The following is a 25,650-nucleotide window of genomic DNA, read 5'->3' on the forward strand; positions in this document are numbered from 1 at the left end:
TATGATCTCTCTAGGTGAAGAAATACAAAGACAATGGTGATCCAATAAGAACTCACAACAAACTCCATATAAATAGTGCCTTTATGTCACGACCCAAACTAGGGCCTGGCCATGACGAACATACCAAACTGTGAAGGCTCAAACGTCCTACTCTATCTGGTAGTCATGCACAACATTTATATAATAAGAGAATATGCGGAAATAAAATCTGATATAGAAACATATATTCATAAAATAAGAGAATATGCGGAAATAAAATCTGATACAGAAACATAGTTATTAACTCTAAGTTTCAATACATGAGAATGAAAGTTACAATTCAAAAAATCTGAATAAAATCTGACTCAGTCTGCAAAATCTCGACTACATCTCAAAACTATTCTGAAAACTAGGACAAGGCCCTTAGTAAACCAAACCAACGAAATAACATAATCTAAAATAACACGCCTTCTGGAACAAAGAAGGCTCACCACTGAACAAATCACCTCTCTCTGGAATACTCTACTGATTAGATAGACCAACGGACTGAGCCTCCGAACCTGGGAGGTAGGGGGTTAATACGGATATACCAATACACACAAAAGACCCAAAATACTAATTTATATTCAACATATAAGAGAGAAATTTAAAATAATTCATAAACATATCATATAGTAAGAAATCTCATGGGCATTTTGGAAAGATTCTGTATAATCATCTGAACTCTTTGACACTCTTCATTTTAGTCTTGTGCTAGGTGGTATACCTTACAACTCTGAAATTCCACAAGCTATATGAAATTCGTCATTGACTCGACGGGAAAGCCTCCAACCCAAGTGTGCTGCAAGGGTTAGAGTCTCTGACTTTGCTATGCCACACGGTCGTCGCCAATGTAAAAATAACATACCCGGATTGGCAAATCATGGTTTTAGGCTAAGAGTTACTTGAACTCAAACCTTCTTCGGGTAACCACCTAACCCTCTTTAAGCCTAGTTTTAACTCTTTAAAACATGCATTCTCTGAAATTAAACTCTGAAAACATACTCTGTTATGGCATACATACTTATGGTATCATCTTAACATTAACTTGCAAGTCACCTCTCTGAGCCATTAATAACATATTATAATCTCTGTTTTCAAAATATAAGTTTGGGACCACCATATCAATAAATCAATTCAAAGAAACTCTTTCTCAAACCTTATATAAATTTATGCAAGGAACTCTCTTCGTCAAGCATTTCAATAATACAAGATGGTCATAACAAATTTCTCAATCACATGCAATTTTTTCTCACTTAAAACAAGGTTGTAATTATATCAAGAAGCTCCCTCTCATCATCTCTAAATCATTCTCTAACATTAAGGTATTGAGAAAACTAGTTTTAAAATAATAAATCATGCATTTCAAATCATTTACAATAAGATCATAAACTTAAATTTATCACAAGAGAGGGACTTAATAATCTATGATCTCAGCCAAATCTTAAATTTCAATTTCATACATATACATATACTTATAAATCAATTTAAGGGGATGAGGCCTAAAGGCCAAAACAACAATATCAATAATATGCATAAAGCATAATAAAAATCATGGATTTCAAATCCCTTTAATAAATTCATGCTTTATAATCTTTAAATCATAATTGGGTGTTTTCAACAAGACCATGCATTTTTAGGATAAACCCCACGTACCTTAATTTGGAAATTTGATGGATGATTCTTGAAGACCACAATTTAGAGATTCCAAATCTTCAATCAACCTTGAAAACCCACGGTTAAATCTTGAGTTATTTGGGTTTTTAGTTTGAAACCCTAGAGAGTATTCTTGAGTAATTTGGATGATTGTGAATGTATTCTGGTGTCTTTGGGATTAAATTCCATGTTTAGGCTGATAAGGGGGTGGAAAATACCCAATATATCCTTAATGAGATGGAATAAAAAATATAACTTGGAGCCTGATTTCATGGGCCACCGCAACGCACCATAAATGCGGTGGCACACTGGAAATTGACGAATGGAATTCTTAAGGTCACCGCGATATAGAGCCATCGCGTTATCCCACTGGTTGGGACTTGAAACTTCAGCGCAACATGCCACAATCGCGCTATGCTACTAGAATTTGACAATTTCAAAATAGGCCCCCTCCGCGATGCACCAAACACCAAAATAACGGTGTTTTATGACTAGAACTTAAATTAGCCATAACTTCTTGCCCAGCTATCGAATTTGGGTGAATCTTATATTGATGGAAAGCTCATTCAATGTATCACATGATATAAAGTCAAAATTAAGGAAATTGTATATGGTTTAAACTTTACTCACTTTGGAAGTCAAAAATAAGACCAAGTTTCTTTGACACAATTCTAGTCATTTAACTCTAAGTGCATATTACCACAAGCTAATGCATGGACAATTTTTGTGGGGTGTTACATTATCCCCCCTTGGGATCATTCGTCCCCGAATGATGATGCGGAACACAGACAAGCACGATTTAAAGTATACTAACACCATAAAAGAATAAGACAAGGATTGTACCTTCCATTTTGTCATCCATCGGATCAAATAAGTCTGGGTATCTATCTCTCATGTCATTTTCTAATTCTCAAGTTGCTTCCTCAACTTTCTGATTTCTCCACAACACCTTAACCAACACTATCTCTTGGCTCCTCAACTTTTAAACTTGGTGATCTAAGATTGCAATAGGTTCCTCTTCATATGCTAATGAGTCTATCACCTTGATCTTCTCTATAGGAAACACTAGAGAATGGTCTCCAATACATTTCTTTAGTATGGATTTGTGAAATACCAAATGAACAGAGCCCAAACTTGTAGGCAACTCTAACTCATAAGTAACTCTCCCCATTCTTCTCAAAATCTGGTATGGCCCTATATAGCGAGGACTCATCTTACCACTCTTCCCAAAATGCATGACTCCCTTCATAGGAGAAACTTTGAGAAACACTCAATCACTAACCTCAAACTCTAAGTCTCTTCTCCTAACATCGGTGTAGGACTTCTGTCGACTCTGGGCTGTCTTAAGTCATTCTCTAATAATTTTTACGTTCTTCATTTCCTGATGAACAAGATCAGGCCCAAACAATTGAGTCTCGCCCACTTCATACCACCCTATTGGCAAACTACATTTTCTTCCATACAATGCCTCAAAAGAAGCCATTTTAATACTGGTACGGTAACTGCTATTATACGTGAACTCTATCAATGGAAAGTGATCTAACCAACTCCCCTTAAAGTCAATTATGCAGGACCTTAACATATCCTCAAGAGTATGAATGGTGCGCTCAGCTTGCCCATCAATCTGAGGGTGGAATGCAGTACTTAGGTTCACTTGGGTTCCTAAACCCCTCTGTAAAAACCTCCAAAACTCCAAAGAGAATTGCTTACCTTGATCAGATATGATAGATATAGGTGTTCCATGCAAATGAACTATCTCCTCAATGTACATCTTGGCATAGTCATCTCCCGAATAGTTAGTTCTGACGGGCAGAAAGTGGGTTGAGTTGGTCAGTCGATCAACAATCACCCAAATTAAATTGTACTGGATTTTGGACCTTGGAAGTCCCGTGATAAAGTCTATATTGATCATCTCCCATTTCCACAAAGGCAAGGCTATCTCTTGGGAAGTATCACCTGCCATCATATGTTTTACTTTTACTTCTTGACAATTCAGACACTTGGCAACAAAATTAGCCACATCACGCTTCATATTATTCCACCAGTAAATAGCTTTCAGATCATGATACATCTTAGTAAATCCTGGGTGAACAACATACCTTGAAGTGTGAGCTTTATCAAGGATCCTCTTTCATAACCTATCTACATCTGGCACACATAGTCTTCCCTGATATCTCAAAACTCTATCACCACCAATTTTAAAAGACATCACTTTTTGTTGACCCACATCTTTCTTGATCTACATTAAGATAGGATCTTTAACCTATTTCTCTTTAACTTCAGCACAAAGAGAAGATTTAGCTACCTCATGAACAACCACTCCCCCATATTCAGAATCCAAGATTTGTATTTCTAGATTTGTAAGTCGGTGAATATCCTTCACTATCTCCCTCTTTTCCTTTTCAACATGCAAAATACTGTCCATAGATAACCTACTGAGGGCATCGGCTACTATATTTGCCTTACCCGGATGGTAGTATAGGCTCATGTCATAATCCTTTAAAAGTTCCAACCAATGTCGATACCTGAGGTTCAATTCTTTCTGCGAGAAAACATACTGCAAACTTTTATGGTCAGTAAATATATCAACATTTACCCCATAGAGATAATGCTGCTAGATTTTAAGTGCAAAAACCATAGTTGCTAACTCCAAGTCATGGGTGGGGTAATTTTGCACAATGCACTTTTAACTACCTAGACGCATAAGCCACCACTTTACCATGCTGCATAAGTACACACCCAAGTCCCACACAAGATGCATCACAGTACACAACAAACCCTTTTGTACCTTTCAAAAGAGTTAAAATAGGAGTAGTTGTCAACTTATATTTTAACTTCTCAAAATTATTCTCACAGAAGTCAGACCACATGAACTTCACCTTTTTTTGAGTCAACTTAGTAAGTGGTGCAGCTATGGAAGAAAAACTCACTACAAATCTTTTGTAATACCCTGTCAAACCCAAGAAGCTCCGAATATCGGTTAGAGTCGTGGGTATGGGCCATTTTCTCACTGCCTCAATCTTATGGGGATCAACCTTAATCCCGTCACTAGAAACAATATGCCCCAAGAAAGCAATAGCATTAAGCCAGAATTCACACTTGGAAAATTTTTCATACAACTCATGATCTTTGAGAGTCTGAAGGATGATTCGAAGATAATTGGCATGGTCCTCCTCACTCTTGGAATAAATCAGAATATCATCAATGAAAACTATAACAAATAGATCTAGAAACTTATGGAACACCCTATTCATAAGGTCTATAAAAGTCGCAGGGGAGTTAGTCAACCCAAAGGACATGACTAAGAATTCATAATGATCATATCAGGTTTGGAAACCTGTTTTGGGAATATCTAACTCTCTAACCTTTAACTGATGGTATCCCAAACGAAGGTCTATTTTTGAAAAAAAATTAGCACCCTGAAGCTGGTCAAAAAGATCATCAATTCTATGAAGAGGATATTTATTTTTAACAGTGACCTTATTCAGCTGACGGTAATCTATACACATACGTAGGGAGCTATCTTTCTTTCTCACAAAGAGTACAGGTGCACCCCAGGGAGAAAAAGTAGGATGGATAAAACCTTTATCTAAAAGATCTGCTAGCTGCTCTTTTAACTCTTTCAACTCTAGAAGAGCCATTCTATATGTCGGAATAGAGATGGGATGGGTATCTGGCAACAAATCAATACCGAAATCCATCTCCCTATCAGGTGGTATTCCTAGGAGATCAATTGGAAAAACATCTGGGAACTCATTCACCACAAGGACGGACTAAAGAAAAGGGCTTTCGGTAATTGAATCTTTAACCCAAATAAGATGATACAAACAGCCCTAAGAAATGAGTTTACGGTCTCTAAGACAATAGATGAACTTCTCTATAGGTGATAAATAATGTCCCTCCCATTCTATTACTGGTTCATTCAGGAAAGAGAAAGTAACCTTTTGGCTTCTACCATTTAGCGTGGCATAGCATGAATGAAGTCAATCCATCCCTAAGATAGAATTAAAATCAACCATGTCTAAGTCTACGAGGTCTGCCGCAGTATCCCGCCCACAAATAGTCACCACACAATTTCTATACACTCTTCTAGCCATAACAGAGTCTCCTACCAGAGAGGAAGGGGTCAAACCCAAAACCAGCAACCATATAAGGGGTCATGTAAGATAGGGTGAACTCAGGATCAAGTAAAACATAAATATCACGGGAAAATATTTGCAACATACCAGTAACTATATCCGATAAGGCCTCTGCCTCTTGGCAGTTGGTCAAGGCATACAACTAGATGCGGCCATTTTTGGCGACTGAAGTGGCACTCTTCTGAGGCGGTGGTGGTGCTGAAGAATTAGCCTGTGACTTGGCTCCACTAATATTACCCTTTGATGCCAGACATTCTCTCTGAATATGGCCTGGCTAGTGGCATAAATAACACACCATAGCGCTAAACTGACATCTCCCTGGATGATTTCTCCCATAGTTCTCACAGCGCAGGCATGTCCGAAAGGTCTAAGAAACACTTTCTTAAGACTATGAACCCTACATCCTCGGACTCTTCCTATGATGAAAATCCTGAGTGCGCTGTCCAGTTGAGGGTCTAGTCACCGAGGCACAGGCTGCAGATAGTGCATTACCCCAATTCTTCTTCTTCTTCCATTTGTTACCCCAATTCCTACTCTGCTGCTAACTGTAGCTCTGGTATACTATTTTGGCTCTCTTTGCCTGTCTGTCCTTCTCTCTGATTTAGTAATTTTCTTTTTCTTTTCCTTAACTTACTACATGTGAACTAATAGCATGGAAAAATCCATGTCTCGGTTCAATATTTCTCCCTAACATTCCAGCACTAAGTCATCTAAAAAATGGATGTAAATTTTCTCATTCGGGCTCTCATGTTACTAGTCCTCTCTGGAGAGTAACGGGTTAGTTGGTTGAACCTCAGAGTGTACTCCTGGACACTCATCTTACCCTGCTTTAGATTTATAAACTCTTTGTCTTTGGCCTCCCTTAGTCGAGAGAAAAGAATCGATCAAGAAAGGCTTCCACAAACTCGGCCCAAACTGTGGGCTCATCATGCTTACTCTTTGAATCTTCCCACTCATTATACCATTGGTTTTCTTCATCCTTCAGCTGATAAGCTGCTAACTCAACCCCCTCTACCTCATCTACACACATTACCTTAAAGACCTTCTCCATCTTGTCCACAAACTCCTGTGGATCCTCTTCTACCTTGGTACCATTAAACTTGGACGGGTTCATCCTCATAAACTGGTCCACTCTTGTAGCCTTAAAGATAATAGATACAGACCTAATATCTTCCAACCGTTGAGTCTCTATGGCTACCAACTGGGTAAGCTTGTGAATGGACTATCTGAATTTTGCATTAGATACTTCTCACGCGCGAGGCTCAGTGCGGTTAGTCCCCGTTCGGGGAGCTCTGGGTGTCCTAAGTAGGCTGGTCTAAGTAGGTAGGACTCCCGGAGTAGCATCAATCTCCGGAGTCTAAACTCTGTTTCAGGTCCTCATCCCATAAATGGGACGGACCTCATATGTCTGTTCATTCTAATCGATAGTATGATGGGAGGCATGATTATTTTTCTAAAATACAAAAGATAATTGATTAGGGTACAACTTAGACTCTGAAGCACGAACTAAACCACAAAGAGGAGAAATATTCCTAAATTCCTAGTAACCTCCTGCTTATAAGTGTGGCGCGCTACACACCCATAAATAGGATTCTCCTTAAAGCGATTTTGCGGACACCCAGGGACCATGAACTGTGCTCTGATATGAAGTTTATCACGACCTGAACTAGGGCCTGGCCATGACGGACATCCCAAACCATGAAGGCCCAAATGTCCTACTCTATCTGGTAGTCATGCACAACATTCATATAATAAGAGAATATCCAAAAATATAATATGATACGAAAATATAGTCATTAACTCTGAGTTTCAATACATGAGAATGAAAGTTACAATTTAAAACATCTGAAGAAGATCTGACTCAGTCTAAAAAATCTCTACTACATCTCAAAACTGTTCTGAAAACTGGGATAAGGCCCCTATTAGACCAAACCAATGGACTAACATAATCTAAAATAACAGGCCTTCTAGAACAAAGAAGGCTCACTACTGAACGGATTACCTCTCTTTAGAATAGTCTACTGATTAGCCGAATCCTTGGACTAAGCCTCCAAACTTGGCAAGTAGGGGGTCAATACAGATGTATTGGACACAGAGCAGATCCAAAATATTAATTTATATTCAACATATATGAGAGGAATTTAAAATAATTCATAAACATATCATATAGTAAGAAATCTCATGGGCATTTTCGAAAGACTCTATAAATATCTGAACTCTGTGACACTCTTCGTTTTACTTCGACGCTAAGTGGTATTCCCTACAACTCTGAAATTCCATGGGCTATATGGAATCCATCATTGACTTGACGGGGAATCCTCCAACCTAAGTTTGCTGCAAGGGTTGGATTATCTGACTCTGCTACACAACACAGCCATCGCCAGTGCAAAAATAATATACCCAGATCGGCAAATCACGGTTTTAGGCAAAGAGATACTTAAACTCAAACCTTCTTTGTGTAACCACCTAACCCTCTTTAAGCCCAGTTTTAACAATTTAAAACATGCATTCTCTGAAATCAAAATCTGAAAACATACTCTATTATGGCATACATACTTATGGTATCACCATACCATTGACTTGCAAGTCACCTCTCTAAGCCATTAATAACATATTATAATATCAATTTTCAAAACATAAGTTTGGGACAACCATATCAATAAATTAATTCAAAGAAAATCTTTCTCAAACCTCATGTAAACATATGCAAGGAACTCTCTTTGTGAAGCATTTCAATAATACAAGGTGGTCATGTCAAATTTCTCAATCACATGCAACTCTTTCTCATTTAAAACAAGGGTGTAATTATATCAAGAAGCTCCCTCTCATCATCTCTAAATCATGCTCGAACACTAAGGTATTGAGGAAACTATTTTCAAAACCATAAATCATGCATTTCAAATCATTCACAATAAGATCATAAACTTGAATTTATCACAAGAGAGGGACTTCATAATATGTGCTCTCAACCCAATCGTAAATTTTAATTTCATACCTATATATATACTTGTAAATTAATTTAAGGGGATGGGGCCTAAAGGCCAAAACAACAATATCAATAATATGCATAAAGCATAATCCATGCATTTTTAGGATAAACCCACATACCTCAATTTGGAAATTTGATGGATGGTTCTTAAAGCCCACTATTTGGGGATTCCAAATCTCCAATCAACCTTGAAAACCCACGGTTAAATCTTGAGTTATTTGATTTTTTAGTTTGAAACTCTAGAGAGTGTTCTTGAGTAATTTGGATGATTCTGAATGTATTTTTGTGTCTTTGGGATTAAATTCCATGTTTAGGCTGATAAGGGGGTGGAAAACACCTATTATACCCTTAATGAGATGGAATAAAAAATATAACTGGGTGCCCGATTTCATGGGCCACTGTGACATGCCACAATCATTGTGGCTCACTAGAAATTGACGAAAGGGATTCTTAAGGTCACGGCGATGCGAAGCCATCGTGTTGTCCTACTAGTTGGGACCTGAAACTTCAACACGATGTGCCACAATTGCGCTATGCTACTGGAATTTGACAATTTTTAAATAGGCCCCCTCAGCGATGCGCCAAGCACCAAAATGATGGTGTTTTATGACTATAACTTAAATTAGCCATAACTCCTTGCCCAGGTATTGGATTTGGGCAAATCTTATATCGACGGAAAGCTCATTCAATTTCTTACATGATAAAAAGTCAAAATTAAGGAAATTATATATGGTTTAAACTTTACTCACTTTGGAAGTCAAAAATAAGACAGTTTATTTGACACAATTCTAGTCATTTAACTCTAAGAGGATATTACCACGAGCTAACGCATGGAAAATTTTTTTGGGGTGTTACACTCTGTATCTTCAAAGCAAAAAACACTGTGCACAACTTTAAATTATGGGTAGGGTAACTCTTCTCATGGGGTGTCAATAGATGAGAAGCATACTGTAATGTCCTGAGACTACACCCTAGGCATCACACGGTTCTTATAATCCTAAAGGACCATAAGCTAACCCATGACTGGTACCTGATATGAGCACTGAGAAATAATTATGTAAACATATGCAGAAGTAAAAGTAAAAATATCGTAAGGTTCAGAAAACTGATATCAATACTAAGTACAACTATAGAATAACTGCTAATTGAAAGTGTCTGAAAGCCTCTAATATCTGAATTTAATGAGTTGATGGGACATTCCCCAACAAACTCACAATTGCTATCTGAAAGTAATTGAAAAGCTAAAATACTGTAAATAACAAAATGAAACTATTGTAGTTCCAGCTGATCAACTGAATCTGATAAAGTATGGTTAGGAACCCGAGCGTTCGATCCTATAATATGAGACAACATAGCACAAATAAAGTATGCATCAATATTTTGAATATACTGGATTGCTAGGTAAGGTTAGGCTGATATACATGGCTTACATGCAAGATTATAATCGCTAAATATCATGGAATGAATGGATAAAGTACATGCAAAACTGGGTCTACTGTGAGTACTGTACACGCCCTACCATGCATATATCGTCTATCTAAATTAGTTTGAAGCTGAAATACTGAATTTTTTATAAGTGATTTTTGATGATTTGAAGTCATGATCATGTATAGGTGAACTGAGTTTTGTACTGAATACTGAATACTAAAACTGAAACTATGGGAGTTATTATCTAACTGACACACCCCACTCTGAATTAATTGGGGTCTAACCTATAACCCCAGTTGGAGGATGTCAGTACCGTGCCATGGGTACTAACATCAGATTATGTGGATTTACTAAAGTAAAGTCCCGAAGGACTAAAGAGTCACCCTCTACTGGTAGGTGCTTTGATGAGATATGCGTCAACCCTCAATTGGCAGGTTAACATCTTAAACCTACGCTGGCTAAGTACTTCTGGGATGCAGAGATTGCTACTAAGGGTCACACCCTTAACTGGTAGGAGAGCCCCCTCGTCCCTAGGTTCACTTGGTGCAGAATCCTACTCCTAACTAAATCGATACGTAACTGATCACTATACTGTACTAGGCTTAACTGATCTAACATGTGACTACGTTAACTAACTGAGTGAATCTCACTAATAGTAAACTAAATTTGTTCTGTAGACTTTGGAAAACTAGACAACAGCTAAATTTTGGGTATTCGATACTCCCAGGACTCGATAGCATATATAAGGGAACCATATCTCAACCTTAAAACCCCACACATAAGTTATTATACATAATTCCTTCACATAAAAATTTTGTCTAACACGTAGGATGCATAACTCTTATACACGAGAATGAGTCATATCATGAATACCAAATTCAACACCAAAATTTAATATTTAAGCATAAGGGTTACTTAAATCAACATATGTTCTTTTCAATTCACATGAAACTTAAAATATTCTTGGCTTGAAATACACACAACATAAAATACATGAACATGATTCCATTCAAGAATATAAATGGCAAAATGGTTTGATGGACCCTTGTACTATGTCCATTTTGTAATGTAGATACTCCTACTTACATGTTTGTCATCTGGACTCTTGAACCCATTATAAAGCAACATTTTAAACCCTTTTTGGTGTGTGTAATATACTCACCTCCACATCAGCTGCCACACTATTTTTAAATATTGTATTAAATTCTAGATCAGCTTCCACATCATTTTAAATACTACATTAAATGCCACATAAGAATTTTTTTGTAACAAAGTGCCAGCATATACAAATCACATGCACAAAATCTGATAGACAACATTAGCATCAGGCATAGACTGAATTCATTCATTAGCCCAACAAATAAATGAGCACAAGAAAACCAACAAGTAAGAACATAAAATTGAGATTGCTATCTGCTTGTAACATAAAATTGAGATTGCTATCTGCTTGTACTTGGGTTCTATCAAGAAAATGAACAAGTACGAACATGTGCACCATGATATGCATAGGTGTATCCAAAAGGGTGGTTTGATATTTTAGAATATATTGTCGGACCAGGAAATCCTTGAAACTGGAAGCTGAGTAATGAAAGGAGCAATCCACCAAAACCAGCAGACATCAAAAAGTTACCAAATCTTGAAGTTATTGTTGGAAAAAATCCTCCCATATGACCAAATCCAAGATTCAAAAAATTATTTAGTTCAGGCTAATGAGCAATTTCAGGTCGTTGTCGAGCAGGACTGCTAGGAATTTCAAGGCTTGGGATTGGTTTAGATCTTAAATCAATAGAAGTCCTTCCCCTTCAATAAAGTGGAACTAATTTCTCCTCATGAATAAAGGCCTTGCAAACAGGGCATTCATGGCACTCTGAGTAAAGATGGAACCAGCTATAAAGGCATGGCCAACAGTAGAGATGAATACTGAGTGTCACAATGGTATCTTGGGCCAATTCAAAATAGATGTTGCATTCAAAATCACCAGCATTATCGTTCTCATCCCCCGAGGAAGAATAAGAGTTTCCAAATGCCCTGGTAGTTGAGTCCAGTATCTCACTCAGATATATCTGTATCGAAAACTTCAACTCACAAATGCCCAAACCGATTCAGAAAAAAAACTAGGCCTTCGATATTATTATTTAAGAAAAATTGAGTGAATCAAATAAAGTAATGTCCCAAAGGACTAAAGAGTCACCCTCTACTAGCAGGTGCTCTGGTGAGATATGCGTCAACCCTTAACTGGCAGGTTAACATCTTATACCTACGCTGGCTACGTAGTTTTAGAACGTAGAGATTGCTACTAAGAGTCACACCCTCAACTGGAAGGTGATCCCTCTCCCCTCATCCCTAGGTTCACTCGGTTCTAAATCCTACTCCAACCTAAATCAACACTGAACTGATCACTAGACTGTACTAGGCTTGACAAATCTGACACTTAACTTCGTTAACTAACTGAGTGAATCTCGTTAATGGTATAACTAAATTTGTTCTGTAGTGGAAAACTAGAAAACACCCAAATTTTAAGTATTCGATACCCTCAAGACCCGATAGCATAGATAATGGAACCATATCTCAACCTTAAAACCTCACACATAAGTTATCATGTACAATTCCTTCACATAAATATTTTGTCAAAAACTTAGGATACATAACTTTTATACACGAGAATGAGCAATGTACTAATTATCATGACTACCATATTCAACACCAAAATTCAACATTTAAGCATAAGGGTTACTTAAATTAACATATGTTCTTGTTAATTCACATGAAACTCAAAACATTCTTGGCTTGAAATACACACAACATCATATACATGAACAAGATTCCATTCAAGAATATAAATCATAATCCATGTATTAAAGAAGGATTCTTGAACTCCAAGGATGGAAGGAACCCAAGTATGAATACATAAACATACCTTGATTGACGATTTCTTGGAAGTTATTAAGGGATTTCTTGTAATTTGAACTTGAATGCTATAGGGGCTAGGGTTTGTTCTTGAAAGGGAATGCTTTTGATTTTGAGAGAATTGTGATAAATAAGGCAAAAATGTTGTTTTTGGGACCTAAATCCCATGTTAAAGTGAGGGGAAAATACTAAAATATCCATCTGGACTGGGGATTAAATAAGCTGAAAATGCCCAGTGACGCTATAGGCGTTGGCTTTCTGTTTTGATCACCCAAATGTGACTCAAACGTCATCCAAAAATTCCAAAACTCACCCAAGATAACCTGTAGATAAACCTAATCATGAATCAATTTAAAATTGACAATCTAAGGTTGTAAAGATCGAAACTAAAACCATTGAAATGTCGAGTACAAAAATGAGACTAATTGTCAATACTTAGCTGAAATTTTCTAAGTCTGGGACCTCTTTTGGCATGCTATAAAGGACTGTAATGACTAGGAATTTGTAGGGTCTTACACATACGTAATCACCTTACCCTACTGCATCAATACAACACCTATCCCAACACTAAAAGCATCACAATAGATGGTAAAACCAACACCCTTCTTGGGAAAAGTCAAGATAGGAGTTGATGTCAATAATTCTATGAGCTTTTGAAAGCTTACCTCACAAGAATTGAACTATTAAAAGGAAATCTTCTTCAAGGACAAATTGGTCAATGGAGCTGTAATAGATGAAAACCCCTCAATAAAGTGCCGATAGTAGCTACTAAATTGATAAAATTCTAAATCTCGGTAGGAGAAGTAGGCCTATCCCAATCACGAACTGCTGCAATCTTGGCCGAGTTGACCATAATACCATTCTTGTTCACTGTATAACTTAATAAAGAAATATCCTCCAACAAAAACTCACACTTGGAGAACTTAGCATACAACTTCTCATTCCTAAATCTCTGAAGTATAATTCACAAATGCTCCTCATGATTGGCCTCATTCTAGAAATAAAGCAAGATATCTCTATAAACGCAATGACTAAAGAGTCGAGATATGGTCAAAAAACCCAGTGCATCAACTTTATAAATGTGGTTGGGGCATTAGTCAGCCCGAAGGACATGACCAAGAACTCATAATGATCGTACTGTGTCTAAAAAGTTATCTTCAGAATATCCAAAGCTCAAATCCTCAACTGGTGATACCCAGACCTCAAAGCAATCGTCAAAAACACTGAAGCTCTCTAAGCTAATCAAACAAATTATCAATATGAGGAAGATGAGACATACTCACAACCATCACCTTGTTCAACTATCGATAATCAATACATATACACATAGACCCATTCTTTTTCTTCATAAATAAGATAGGTGCAATGCAAATTGATATACTAGGCTGGATAAATCCCTTATCCAACAACTCCTGCAACAAACCCTTCAACTCCTTCAAATTTATTGGGGCCATCCTATAAATAGGAATAAAAATAGGCTTGGTGCCTGATTTAACATCAGTAGCAAAGTCAATATCACGATCTGGATGTATACTAGGAAATCCCATAAGGAATACATCCATGAACTCATGGACAATACAAATAAAATTCAAAGAAGATGATGTATTAATACTATTATCACGAATATAGGCCAAATAAGATAAACACCCTCTCTACCAAGTGATGATCCTGGGCCAATAAGATAAATACCCCTCTCTACTAAGTGACGATCCTAAAAAAAAATATAACTCTCTTGAGATGCGAATAAAGTGTACTTTTCCAATCTATCTTTGTCACACCCAGCGAAGCTAAAGTCACGGTCTTAGCATTAAATACTAGGACAACATGACAAGGAGCTAACCAATCCATACCCAAAATGACATCAAAATCTACCATATCTAGGATAATTAAATTTACCCAAGTCTCACGACCCACAAAGGTCACAACATAAGAATAGTGTCCTCAACCCACCACTAAAAAGTCTCCTATGGGGGTAGATATATGAATAGGCATGAAAATATGCTCACTAGTAGAATTAAAACCAAGGTAAAATATGTAGACACATAAGAGAAAGTCGACCGCGGGTCAAATAATACAGATATAGATCTGAAACAAATAGAGATGATATATGTAATAGTTGTAGTGGAAGCCTCTACCTCAGGTCTAGTGTGTATAGCATAACACTGGCCATATCTACCATTGGACTGAGTATCCCCGGACCACCATCATGATCACCACTACCAATACCCCACGCACATCTAGTAGTGTTGCTACCTTTCTGAGGGTTAGCTCACATAGCTGATATAGGAGTAGGTCTGGAAATATAAAGAGGATTGTCCTTCACTAAATAGCTAAACTCATCATATATATAGAAAACTCTATGGCCCAACTCAATATAAGAAGGAATAACTAGCTAGAATGACCACCCTGAGAAGATACCCAATTACCTAAAGTCGTTAAACTAAAAGACCTACTACTTGAACTCTGTAGGCCTGCATGTATTGGTCTACCGTGATACCCAAAAAACCTTTAGAATTTCTACCTCAAGGAGTATGACCACCAAACTCACCTTTATGGTACATCCTCTTGGTGCCTCCCTGATATGCTTGAAGAATAGACTTATTCATCTTCACATGATCCACTATACTCTTAAATAATGCCCTTGTTGCTACCATCTGAGCAATAGCCAATGAAAGAGAAACATCTAACCCTTTTATGAACTTTCAAATCCTCTCATACTCAGTGTCAAGACTAGCAATAAAATATCTAAACAAGGTATGGAAGCATGTCTTATACTTGGCAACAGTCATAGAGCCTTGCTCCAGGTGATCGAACTCATCTCTTATCTAATCCCTCAAATTGTATGGCACAAAACTATCCAAGAAAGCCTCAACAAATTAATCCCAAGTCATCTATGGCAAACTAAGAGGTCTGCAACTAATAAGTGACCTCCACCAATCTTTAGAAACATCTCCCGATCAATAAGTAATGTACGACACTCCTTGGGACTCAAGTCATCCAAGTTTATACAACTTCTCTCAAAAATCAATTAAGAACTCTTAGGCATCCTCACCCAATGCACCACTAAACTTGGGAAAACCTAAAAGACTAAATCTTTCAAATCTCTTGTAATCCTCAGAAGACATAACAAGACCTAAAGCAATAGGGGACATAGTGAATCTGGAAGGCTAAGATCCTACTTGAGGAGGTAACATAGATAAAGGTTGAACCCCTAGACTCAAAATACCATGCTCGTACACTAGCATAGAAGAAGGAATAATACTCAAAACCTGGGAAATACCATAAGTAGATATCGGTAACAATAAAGGAATCACACTAAAAGATGGAGAAATACCATAAGTAGACTCTAGAATAGATAGAGCTACAACACTCGAAGCTAGAGGAATAGCAGGTACACTCAAAGGAACACCCTCCAAATGAGTTAGAAAAGGAATCAATGAACCCTCTAAGGCTGGGGTGGAAGAACTCTATGTAACCTAAGTAGGACCCATATCTATAGCATGCTTCACCTCGGGCTCAGGGGAGATCCCCTTAGTACTACCTCCGAAAGGGGTAAATTCTTGTGTACACCCTCTATCTCGAGCCCATCCATGACCCCTACCTCATCACTTAGGCTGGGCCGTCTCCTCAGGTGTCAGCTTTACATCCTTAGTCTCACTGGATTAATTTCTCACCATCTATACAGTGAAACTCAATTTAGAATATAGGGTGTAGAAATACCTACATGATAAGGGATAAAGTAAGAAAAGTAATGTGGCATGGAAAGACGACACTTTTGATGCTTAAAACTATGAATTTATGGGTGAACTTAGGATATTTTGTTGGATATGATGAACTTTGGTATGAATTGTAGGTAAAATAGCTCCACAATGGTATTTGAATGAAAAGAGAAGAAAAAGACCTACAAAAGAGCAACTTTGAGCAGTATAAGAGTAAGCTCTTGAATTGCACCCATCCGATACAACTTGTAAACTAAATTATACTCATAATAGAACCAAAGGTCAGAATGTAGAGTCAAGAATAGGGATGATACAACTCAAGTATCTGAGCCATAAGACAGGATATGAGTCATATAGTAAAATTGTAAGCATAACAAAACATAAGCTATAGTTCAAAGGTTAAAGTGTCAGAAGTACACAAGTTGAAAGTCTGAATATGACTTGTATAAAAAATTCTTACACAAACTAGTGCTCAAGACTTGGAAGGACAAAAGTCCCAGGTGGATACGAGTTAAGGACATAAGTCATACCCTCATGAGTCCCAGGTGGATACGACTTGTTATTCAATTAAAGACTTCAGAGTTTATTCATCTTATTCTTGTGCAATTAATTTTATGTGTTCTTCATTGATTATTATGGTTTTTTTCATAAATATAAGCGGCTAATCTCCTTGACTAGAGTTGTAGGAACCCTAGTAGATTAGCTACGTAGAGGAAGTGTGAAACTCATCTATTCTAGGGTTTCTACATGTATATTAATCTTCTTCATGATAATTAATCTTGAGTATCCGCAGCCACTCAAGATATCCTATATTTGCATCCATCCCTATAAGGGAGCTTGTGATTGGGAAAAAAAGGTTAGGGTAATGATTTGAGATACACCCCCTTCTTTTAGTTCCCACCATCTCATCTAATCACTTAATCCTACCCCATGATACTGAATTGAGGTTATAGTAAGGATCAACAAGGTGATACCCTAAGATATACCCAGTAAAGGGTGAAATTTATCTTCACACTTACTAGGCAATTAATAATACCTATCTTGTAGACTTTGCATGCAGAACAACAAAATAGTCGGGTTGATCATGAGAAATTTATGGAGTTGAGAAGCCAGGGGGAACACAAACCTAGTGTTCATCTTATATTATCTACAACTCAAAAGCATTCAAGATTTGGTGACTACTTATAATTGATACTACAATCCCCCATTTATTTTCCTGTATTACATTCAGATTACATCACGTCAAGCAAATATTCATGTTTTCCTTGTGGGATTGACTCCAACCTAGTTGGGTTATTATATTTGCAATCGACTGTATTATACTTCTAATTAGAGTGTAATTTTGGGCTACATCAAATTTTGACATCGTTGTCGGGGAACTACGACTTGAGTAGTGAATTGAATTGGCAAAGTTTGTGAGTTTTTTTTTAATTTTTGTTTTTGATTAGGTATACGCCTATGTATGTGAAGTACTAGGAGTAGAGGCAATCCTTACTCCCTTTTGATCCAGAACTAGAGAGAATCATTTAAACACCAAGAAGGATGTCAGGAGAAGTCCTTAAATGGGTTCAAGATCCCCCACTTGTGGATCCGAATGTGGCACTCCCATGAGCTCTATTGATCCATAGAATATTATAGATTTATAGACACAACAACTATTAGAGCGAGAATACAGAGAAGCCAAAGAGGAAAGACTTTATGTATAGGTGGAGTTAGCTCAGCAAGGTGGACTAGTAAGGCCTAGAAAGGTTGTTGATTATTGATTTCAAAGAGGCAGAGCTCTATTTATTCTGGCATATCAACAGTTAGACCCATATGAGGAGTATGTTGAAGATTTGGGTTATGTTGAGCCTACAGAGTCTGGAGCCATTTTTCCTCCTGCTTTAGCCCCTAATGTGAAGTTTGATATCACTAGTGCTATGATCTAATTTTTGAATCTGAAAGGTGTATTTTCAGGTGCAGCTAAGGATAATGCAAACATGCACCCTGCAAATTTTCTTAGGAACTGCACATCTTATACTATTCCAGGGGTTAATCAGAGAGAATTGATATTAACGTTATTCCCATTCTCTTTGATAGGTGAAGCATTACTATGGTTAGGGGAGCATCCAAGAGGATCTATCATGACTTGGAACGACATAGTTTCTAAGAAGATTTTTCCCTCCTACATAGATATTATAGTTGAAGGATGAAATTTATAATTTTAGATAGCTACCTACAGATTCTATGTTTGAGGCATGGTTTTGATTCCATAAGAAGTTGAGCAGGGTACCAACTCACATAATCAAAGGATCTAACTTTTTTGAGATCTTCTATAGATCATTGACTGATAGATCAAGAGCTATGGTAGACACTATTTTAGGAGTAGCCTTTATGCGTCTTTGCTGGGATACTACACAAAAAATGCTAGATGATATCGCTGTGACCAACAGGGGATGGCATACTAGAGATTCAAAATGTGGTGGTGGTACACATACTATTGGAGCAACAAATACTTTTGGAGCAGCAAATGACATAGTAGCACAAGAGGTTGCATAGCTTTATACAAATATTGGGTTGCTTACAAAACAATTTGCATTAATAAATACTGAGAAAGTGAATGCAGTGACAGCACAAGGGTCTGTTTCTAAACCATTTGAGATTGAACCAGAATAAGAGGCAAAGTATCTTGATCGTAGAATGGCGGATTTCCGAGCCCAGGGGCAAGGGAATCAAGGTCAGAACTATTATAATGATAGATACAAAGAGAGAAGTAGAGAGAGATGGTAATTGGAGGCATAAAGACAACTATAAGGAGAAGAGTGATAAGTATATTCCACTAGGTAGTCGAGATACAGAGTACACTTTTGTCTAAGCTAGTAAAAGGGAAAGAAAGTTAAGAGAACTTCCTGAAGGATATCAAAGCTGATCTGTCAGGATTAAACTAGAAGGTTGAGTCACATACTATAGAAATTAAGAAATTAGAGTAGAAATTTGGTCAGATATCATCCACAGTAAATTAGAGACAACCTGGCACTCTCCCGAGCAATATAATAGTAAACCCCAAAAATGATAGTCAATGCCATGCCAATACCACTCAGAGTGGTAAGGTTAATACAGCCCCACCTGTACCCACAATTTATGAGCAAAAGAGTGAGGATGAGCCAATTGATATTGCAAGAAGTATAAAGAAGAATAAAAGAAAAGAGAAGGCTACAGATCCTGTGCTGGAGCTCATTAAATCGAGGAAATTGTGTTGTGCTGCGACGTTAAATCAAGTGTTGCATAGGAGACAACCTATGGGGATAGTTGGAGAAATCTGAGTATCTAACTTATCCATGTTATGCCGTGGTGTTAAATCAAATATTTCTTGGGAGGAAACCCATGTTTTTTACTTATTTTATTTATAAGGTAATAGTTTGTTCAGTATGCAAGACTAAGTAATGCAGACAAAACCAAGAGAAGGTGAAAAGTAGTCATGCGGACTCTTTTACGGGTCATATCTAAACGGTATGACTCATAAGTAGGATTCGTATTGACCTTGGAACAAAATCAAAATTAGGAAAAAAAATTTGGAATGGATACGATTCTCAGAACGAGTCGTACCCTCAAGGTACGATTCATCACCTTAAGTTGTACCCACTCCAAAAACCCAGGTAAGTTTCAGGTCTATATGAGTCAAATAATTAGCCTATAAGCCTAGATACGAGTCGTATACATAAATCATACCCATTCTTACTAGGTTAAATCTCGATTTGACCCAGCCTAACTCTTCAATTAAAAGGAAAAAAGGTACACGATCGGATACCAGATTGAAACTACTCGTACCAACTTCATTCTTCACCCTAATTTCAACCATTAATTTGTAAAACCAACTTATATTCAATTGTTTAAGCTACCAACAACTCCAAATCTTTAAATTTGTGTGATTCAAACTCGAATTTAGGAAGAAATAGACATTGAACTCAAGTACTCTCAACTTCTTCAAGCATCAAGTAAGTTCCTAACTCATTTTCTCTACTTTGCAAGTTGAAATGAAGTAGTATTCATCATTATAAACTTTAGTTGAATTAGATTTATATAATTATTGAATTGTTGGTACCCTAGCTTAGGTATTTTTGTGGAAATTGAATATTGGGGTAGAATTAGGATTTGGTAAATGAATTTTCTATGCTTATGTAGACTAAGATGATGGATATAGTTAAAATTTATAGTGGGTATTTTAGGAAATTTGTACGGAGTCAAACTTTAAAGTTGGACTTCTATGTTCCAGTGGATACGAGACCTCTTACAACTCGTACCTATCGATATAGGAGTCGTAATGGGACTCGTACCCACTGACAACATAGAAGTTCAACAAATTTAAGATTCTAGAATGGATACAACTCAATTTTACAAGTCGTACCTAGATGATAGGACTCGTACACACTTAGTCGTACCCACCTGGGATGATTTAGGTTATAATAAATTTTTTGGATCAACTTACAACTGTTGGTAATAAGTTGTACTCTTTCGGTACCACTGGTTAGGAGAAGTCGTAATCTGACCAGTAAACAAAGGCCTTCCACTGAACAAAATACGACTTGGCTATACGTGTTATACCTAGTTTGTACAATCCCTACCCATCACGCGTACCTGAATCAGAACAAGCATATTGAACTTTAGTTTTAAATTTTTATTTTCTTTCCTTTACTTAGTTACTAATAATGGTGTATTTGCAGGAACTATGCCTCCAAAGAACGTTTCCTCATTTAAACAAGTTGTGAAGAAGGATGCTAAGCAAGCACTAATGACTAGTACAAAATTCAGTGATTTCAAGTATGAGATTTTATCTGAAAGTAGTGGGGAAGTTTATGACAGAACTTTTAAAAAGAAAGTTGCACAAAGGGGTAAGGTAATTGCAAATGATAAGGGGAAGAAAGTAGTTCCCCAAGACTCAGAATCACCCCCAAAGGGCCCACAAAAGAAGAATCCTACTACATCTCCTCCCTACACACCTCAACCACCTTCTGATGATGATAACGCTGATGACAATAATAATAATGATAATGAGTCTGACTCCAGTTTGGAAGAGGTAAATTTTGAGCATGCAGAGAATGTGAATGAAGTACCCCCAATAGCCCGACAGGACCTCCCACTTGTACTAACAAATACCTCGGTACCCATCGTGGAATGATGGGGGCACACTAGAATATAGGATACATTAAATAATGGTTTATTCAGGCTTTTGGGTAGCAAGATGAAGAGAGTACTATATCCAGAGAGAAGAATGACTACCACAGGGATATAAGAGTTACCTTAGTTTAAAGAGAACTTTCGGCAGTACGGGTTTGAATAGATGATGAGAGTGATCAAAAAATATAGTAAAGTCCTTGTTCGTGAGTTCTACGCAGTATACAAAGATGAGCTGTAGAGGCAATACACATAGGGCCAATTGTGGAAGGGAGGCAATCCTATTACCTCCCTTATGATTCTTGAAGTTTGATTGATATTTCTCTCCAAACCATTGGGAGATTATTATATGGGCCAGAATATCAGACCCTAACCAACACCACAGAGATGGAATACAAGATGGAAGAGATGAGGAAGATAACCAAGAAGACATTGGGTTCTAAAGATAAAATGGTCATTTTCAGGTGTATTGCTTCGAATGGAATGAATGCAGTCTGGGTTGTAGGAGGCCCCAGGGTGGTCTCACGATAAATAAAGAAGAGTACCCTCAACTTCAAGGGTAAGGCTTGGTGGAAACTATCCCAACACCGATTGTGTCCTACGACTGGTGATGATGTTCTGAGCCCAGTCCAGGCTATAATAGTCGTCTTCACACTCGATTATAAGTTTGATGTTGGTGATCTTTTATCCCGAGAGTTGAGGGATAGGGAAGTTAGGGGTCAAAAGGCATTCATGTCCTACCCTTGCATGATTACATAGATTTGTGTTGCTGTGGGAGTGTTAGAACTCCATGGGAGAGATGAGATGATTAAGGCCAGGAGGACATTTGACATTGGCATGATCATAGATGTGTCCAACCCTCTAGCCCGACCGATGATACAGGTTGTAGATATTATAGTAGGATTGTTCCCCCATGATTATCAGACTGATATACCTGCTACAACTGCGGCTACTGAGGTAGAGTCACAGACAAAGGGCACACCTACAAATGCAGCAAGTACTTCTAGTGCCCTTCCACCAGTACAGTCTGTACCACCTAGGTCATAGGGTATGCCTCCAGGTATTATGCTAATCTCCCAAGCTGCTTGGACTGAGGTTGTGACCGAGTTAGCTACACTTGATGAGAAGTTAGGTCACATGGAAGAAGGAGTGAAAAACTGGCTTGATAGGAAGTTTGGAGAGTAGGATAGGAAAGTCTAAGGTCTCCTAGATGCTTTTGAGTCGAGGATCACTCGACAGTTGAGAAGAGGGCAGACGTATAATGTTACTGAGAGCAAAATCGAGGTTGCAGAAATCAAGAAAATGGTCTTAGAGCTTTATAAGAGATTGGTGGTTGTTGAGCTTGTTGTAGAGACAATGATTCCTACTATCCATATGCCTAATATATGGGTAGACCTTGTTGATGCACTCGTAGTTGATAGCAGAGTGCAAAGACATGAAAGAATGAGAAAGGGGAAGAAAATCGAAAAAGATAAGAAAAGGGATCATGTTGAGAGTATTCAAGATAAAAGGGACCATGAGATAAGGGTACACAAGATGGCCATGGGAGCTGGTGGACTGAGAGCTCTATTTATTGATACTGCAGGGGTTGATGTTGTACCCCCATCTACTATTGATTCAGTCCCAATTGATGTGATGATAGATGATGAGAGTAGGACCTGGTCTGTGGGCCCACATGCTGATATTGTTAAGCCAATGCCTTGAGCACTTCGATATGACAATCCTTACTTTATTTTAGTTTTTGTAGCACTGGGGATAGTGAAATGATTTTAGTTGGGGGTAGGGTTATTCCAAAAAAATTAGGAGTAGCTGAAGAGAAAGATGTAGCTAAAATTAAAAGTCTGTTATGACTTGCAGGTTTGATACAGGGAACTAAGATAGGGAGTAGATCAGCACGCCTATGGCAGGGATTATTTTTGTTTATGATTTTGAATGATTTTGAAAAAATTTAGTTGTATTGAAAGATTTTGTTTTGATTTTTAATTTGTTATTATGGAAACAATGCTAATTTGAAATGCAATTGTGAAAAGTTGTGTTTAAAGCAAAAAAGTTGAGCCCCCTTCAAAAAAATTAGTTTATTTTGAGATTGGTATACTTGTGTGAGACTGTTGTGAATCTGAATATGGCATTAGGATTAGGGATAGAACATTTAGTGACAAAACAGTTGCATAGTTGGATAACTAGTACTTAGTAATATAGCCTTGTGCAAGTGTGTGTGAGATATACTGAGTTCCCGGTGTGTTGGAATCTAGAACTTTCTCGGTTTCTTTTACCTAGGTATAGGATAGTTATGTAGGAAATGATCCTAGGCCTTTTTTTATGAGTCCAGTTGACCCTAAAATGCCCTAACCGAATGAATGAATCCCCTTTGATCCAAATAGTTAAGCCTTTACAGACTAATTTTTCTTATTACACCTATCACCTTTCTGTTTAACTTACAATGAACTTGTTTTGGCCCTGGTCCTCCTGTGGACACTGAACAGTTCAACTCAAGCAAATCGCCTAAGTTGAGGGTGGCTATTATAGAGGTATGTAAGAGGAAATAGAGTATAAAGAAAATAGGTAAAAGGAAAATAGTTGAAACCTGAGAAGGTGTGGTGAAAAGGAAACAAAAGAAAGTTACAATGAGAATCAAAAGAAAAGAATAAGAAAAATAAGTTCTAGAAAACCACACCTGACCAATTAGAATATGCTTAAAGGAAAAAGGGAGACATAGGGGTGGAAATAAAAAAAGTAAAAAGTGAGTGAATCCTGAGAAAGGAGTAGTGTCCAGGAGATGTAGTCACTAAATGAACTCCAAAAGATATCATACAAGCCTGAAGACTACATTACAATCCAAATAAATTCCTATAGTAATATTACCATGATTGTCTAAAAAACGTAGGAAAAGAAGAAAAGGCCAAGCCTATGGTATTCTGTATACACAGGTGGTACTTCTTTGTGAGTGAGAGAGTCGTTTGTTATATCCCTGAATAGATTGATTTATCCAATAGAAGAGTGAATGGGATTTCTTTAACTGTGGGTGCACATAGGCCATGTTGATAGGTTGTTTGATGAAAGTAGCCTATATTGATACCCAATTGTCTATTGCTAATATAATGCCATCATCGGATTCACTCATATTTCTATGTGAGCTAAATTGTTATACGTAGCTGAGTTTTGAAAATTAGAATTAAAGGGGAGAACAACAAGATGTAAATTAAGTTCAAAATCACTACTCTGGGTTGCTTGAGAACTTCCTATTTAAGCATCATCTTTGAAAAGAGATTGTTTTCAGAGAATTGACCCCCAAGATTCAATTTTACAATTTTCCAAACCAAGGATCAAAATGAGATACAAAAATTATAAAATCAAACCATTCTACTAACCCAAAATCAATGCTACGGATATTTTTGATGTAGTCTATTTTCCTATATGACACATAGAATAATAAATATCGACTAAAGTCAACTATAAAGCCATTTTAACCTTCAAAAACTACAAACTCGCACAAAACACATTGAAATGCATTGAGAACCATGTCAATTATTTCCACACCCTGAAAACATCACATAGCAACCACAGGGAGGAATAGAAATGATCAAATCATATAAAAATAAATAATTTACAAAAATCAAGTCCTTACATAGGATTTTTGAACCTT

At 37.3% G+C, this 25,650-nt stretch overlaps 1 pseudogene; it reads right to left on the reverse strand.

Moving 5' to 3' along the window:
- Window positions 1-11,578: 11,578 nt before the first annotated feature.
- Window positions 11,579-19,372, reverse strand: LOC107857479 (annotated as a pseudogene).
- Between the last annotated feature and the right edge of the window lie 6,278 nt (window positions 19,373-25,650).

This window comes from Capsicum annuum, chromosome 1 (genome assembly GCF_002878395.1).
Source record: "Capsicum annuum cultivar UCD-10X-F1 chromosome 1, UCD10Xv1.1, whole genome shotgun sequence".
Taxonomy (NCBI): Eukaryota; Viridiplantae; Streptophyta; class Magnoliopsida; order Solanales; family Solanaceae; genus Capsicum; species Capsicum annuum.